Genomic DNA, 5028 nt, shown 5'->3' on the forward strand with positions numbered 1-5028 from the left:
GATTAAACTCACTGCACATAAATATTACTGCGCTTAAACACACTTTCATGTACTTGTACTTTAGAGGAGTAATACAGCTCCCACCTTCTCATCTATTGTGTCTTTTTATTGGCTATTGTGACAATTTCTTATTTATTTTACACTCACAGGGCTTTGTCTTTAAAAATCGCCTAATAAACAAACTTTACTCGCATTTCACTGCATTCACCTTTAAAAAGTGCTTAGAGTGACTTCTAACACTGTGATCTTAAAAGTTGATTATTTAGACTAAAAATATCATAATTTGCACGAAATGTGGTGATTTGATACTTTTTAACAAGTTACTGGGACTCAACGGGACACTGTCACTGTGTTACTGATGAGGAGTTCTCACTGTTTTTTTTTTTTTTTTTATGTTTTAATACAAAATAGTTTATAAATTAGCTCCACATCAGCCACATCAAAAGAGTACAGCTCTACTTGCAGTAAGCATCAATGCATGCGTAATAATGATCTAATACTTTATAACAGTACAACAGATCATTATATGAGCACACAGGGGGCAATTTGATTTACTGAATACTTAACGGATACTTACTCTTTACTCATAGCAGAGGTTTTCTGTGGTCTCCAAGGATTAATTCTTAGACCTGTTAGAAATCCTGTATTGATGTGACTAAAAAGGCACCAGAAATTGTTTCGTTCATCTTTCTTTTATATTAAGGAATGTATCCATGTTCATCATTACTACCTATGCACTACACTACAACTGTCATTTTTATGCTGTAGTTAGCTGAATCAAAGATAATAATTCACTATACATATACACATACGTGAATATGTACTGGATTAAAAAAAAGGCCAAAATGTGTGAATATAATAAGAAAAATGTTTCAATATAAAATTAATTTTAAGATGTCTTTATGAGTCTGTTAAAGTAGGTGCTGTCGTGTTTTTATGGCTTATTGTACATCTACCAACAGCTATCAGTAGTACATTTACCAAAGTAAATTTTTATGGACATATTTAAATTTTATGCTTGTAAAACACATTTTTAGTAAAATATGTAGGCATGTTCAGTATATAAAGAGACAATATATGGTGTGTGTGTCTGCATGCGTGTGTGTGTGTGTGTGTGTGTGCGTGCTGTGTGTGTGTGTGTGTGTGCTTCACGGGAATAATATGAATTTCACGGTGGCTGGACGCTTTTAGAGGACTGACCTGTCCAAAAGTAGGCTAGTAGTGCAATGCCTTCAGTCGCCTCCAGCATGGACTGAGCACTTTGTGCGCGCGCGCGCGCGCGCGTGCGTGTGTGTGTGTGTGTGTGTGTGTGTGTGAGAGAGAGAGAGAGAGAGAGAGAGATGGCACACATATGAAATGTTGGTCAAGACACATCCTCACTTGGCTTCCTTTCTTTCATCTCCTACCGTCATAGATGCACACGCTCACACACTTACACTAAAATGATGAAAATTACAAATTTACCTGAGTACATCTGAAGCTTTTTCACATTTCCGCTTCATTATTTTTTCATTTTCGGGTACTATTGTTGCATTTTAATTTTAGCATATTTGTGAGGTAAGTTAAATATTTGATCAGATTTTATTCCAATATGTTGATTTGAAAACTTCAGCTACAAGTTACTTAATAGTTTAACATTATGCACACTAAATATTTTTGAGCTTTCAATTACTTAAAGAAATAAACATGAAAAATGACCAAAAACAAGTGCAGGTGTCACATGTGTTGACTGACTGAGCTGACATTTTTTCACTATTTTTTTACACCTCACAAAGTAAATCAGTGGTTCAGTCAAGAGAATAATGAGCAGATTATAATGTTAAAAAGCTATTTAGAGGTTAGCAACTTTAACAAATTAATTATAAGAAAACAATGTAGCAAATCTGAAAATATAGAATATGATAATTATGATTGTTTCATTTATCTTGCACAGATATAAACAGAGCCACATAGTGATTACTCAGGACAACAGCAGATTAAAAAACTAAATGTGTTATATTTAATTACATGTGATGTAAAGGTAAAAAAAGAAGAAGAAGAGAGAATTAAAGCAACATAAAGGTCTTTATCTGTTGTACTGTTTGCTGTGATCATTTTCTTCCGCTGTGATCACCAGATGTTTTAGGCCGTCACATCCTTTTCTGTCCAGCAGGGGTCGATGTTGAGGCAGCTTTTGTAACTCTTTTTTTTTTTTTTTGAGCGTCTTTAAGATGTGGCAGAGCTGTTTTAGCCTCCTCATCTTTCAGCCCATCTTCCAGGGGCGTAATTTCCGGGGAGGTTATGAACCCCCCAATAATCAGACCCAACCAATAAAACCCCCATAAAATTATGAATAATCTTGCATAAATAGGCTGTTGATTTTCTTTACTCATATCCGTTATTACCAGCAAAATAGTTTCACGTTTAATCATCTGAGTTTACCCAGATTTATTTATTTATTTAGACAGAGATCTTGACCCCCCCCCAATTTTCAGCACAAAGTTACACCGATGTCTTCTCTACTGTTGCAGACCATTTAGGCTGTGCAGGTGTTGCAGATCCTTCTAAGACAGCTGGAAGGTGTCAGTGTTTTTCATGTCCTTCTGCACTACCCTCCAACATCCTGAGCCACATGGTAGCACCGAGTTAACATCACTATTATAGAGCCTGGTCTTGGTTTTAAAGTTGTGTTGCTTCAACTTCCTGAAGTGACTGAGCTGGCTATAAAAGCACCTCAAGCTTTGTTAACTCTGCCTCTGATGTCTTTATGGTCACTGCCTATCAGGCTACCAAAGTACTTCAGCATTCTTCAGGGTCGACCAACTAACATGTTATCATCATTTCTGTCTACTTCTGGTTGATATATAGACCGGTTTCCTTGGCATAGTTACACAACACAACATAAGATGAGGCCACACAGCTGAATTTCCACTTAAGGTGAGAAATTTAAGAATAAATGTATAAGTGCTCAAATCATATAGGGACTTTTAAGCAAAACTGGAGCCTTTGAGACCCATCGCGTTCTTGGTAAGAAATCTACTTTGTGATGTAAGATTATGTTTGTAGAATAAAAGTTTATCTAAGCAAATCTGCAAAGATCCAAAAAGGCTGAATGAATAAAAATACAACAGTGATTCAAAGGACAGAGAGCACAGTGATGATTTTATAGTGCTGCAGCCTGGTGGATCACATTTATTTGTCAGTACTACAATCAGACCACTAGATGGAGATAAAGGCCTGAGGATAATCCAGAGTAGTTGATAAAAAGGTCCAGTGCAGTAACACACACACACACACACACACACACACACACACACACACACACACACACACACACACACACACACACACACACACACACACACACACACACACACACATTTGTGCTTGCATCTTTGTGAATACACTTGCTGACTTCATCTTTACCTTAACCTGAACTTTTTGGATTTGTGCATTTTGACAACCCAACATTTGTACCATCAGTAGCAAAAATTTGGGTAATTTCCATGGGAAGAATGTCATACTACCCACAATCTGTAGGCCGCCTTTGCCAATTATTGTTTATTTCTTTTGAGGAAACCACTCTTGTATCCATGGATCGTGGGCCCATCAGTTCTGTGGTTGCCAGCATTTTCTTTTAGAATAACTTGTCCTAGATTGTTCACAAGGATTATGTGTGTTGATGGAAAATAGCTAATAGTCAGCTAAAAGGTCCTACTACGGTCAAAAACTCAAACCAGCAGATTCCTGAAATATGACTTATACAGATTTATTCTTCGTCCCATCTCCCCACAATATGAATAGTACAAGTACTAGTATAGAACAGCTCTTTGAAGTTATATCCAAAGACCCATGGACTAAAACTGAAGCCAGTTCTCACAAATACAGCAGCAGAGGCACACTTTATACCATCACTTAAACTAAAATGTGTCACTGAAAGTTAGTGATTTACATAGTAAATTATTATTTTTAGTTCACAAAGACAAGGTGTCCACAATTTGACAGTCTGCTTAACATGGACTAGCGTATTTTTGTGCTTTTGTTTGTGGTAAGTACCTCAAACCCAGTCTGAACACCCAAACATGCCTTTAAAAGTCTGTCCCACAGTGGGGACCAGCCAAAGTTGTCCTTGCCTTCCTTAAATATCAGAAGAATTAGAAATTTAAATTTAGGGCTGTCTGGCAAACACACACATAACCTTTACTTGGATAGGCCTATTTTGTAGTCTGCTTGGAGAACACTTTTATAGTTGGTGCCCCTATGCCAAAATGTGTGGGCCTGAGCTGTACCACCCCCAGTTTGTCATAAAGAAATGGGAGGTACACAGACATTCACACAAAGCCTTGCCCCTCTGATTCAAAAATTTCCATTTGCTGGACCCAAGTGGAGTGTTGCAGGTGTGGAAGGTATAACAGTTATGTAAATTTAAACTTCAACCTTGCTTTGCTAGTCCCCACAATATGTCTATGCAAACAAAGTCCCTAATACAGGATCACACACAATAACTGCTGGCATAAGACTTACTTTACAAGTTTTCACACTAAAACACATTCACAGCAAACACATTTTCATCCCCACAACAGGAGTAATACAAAGACAAACATGGCGAGTGTACAAACTTTATTAGAATACACGAGTGTTACTTTTTACTCCAACTTTATCTTTCACAAATTAATCGCTAAAAGTGAGCCAGAGGCCTCGATCGGCCTGTTGAAGCTGTAAAGAGAGGCCAAAATGACAGTTTGTCCACAGGGATGCAGAAAATGTACAGTAAACATGAGGAGTTATTCTGATACTGCAATATGAACCTGCCTCTCTCCATCTCCACTCACCATCTGCCACACACACACACACACACACACACACACACACACACACACACCTAACCTGTCTGACACAGTAGCATCTGGCGTCTTTATGCTGCTGCCTCTCTCCTGAGACAGACACACACACACATACTCTTTACTACTGCAGCAGCAACATGTCACAGGATCATAATTTACCTGCAGTTTAATAACTGACACAGGAAGTCATTTAGTTAAGGAAATC

This window comes from Astatotilapia calliptera, chromosome 3 (assembly GCF_964374335.1).
Source record: "Astatotilapia calliptera chromosome 3, fAstCal68.1, whole genome shotgun sequence".
NCBI classification, from domain to species: Eukaryota; Metazoa; Chordata; class Actinopteri; order Cichliformes; family Cichlidae; genus Astatotilapia; species Astatotilapia calliptera.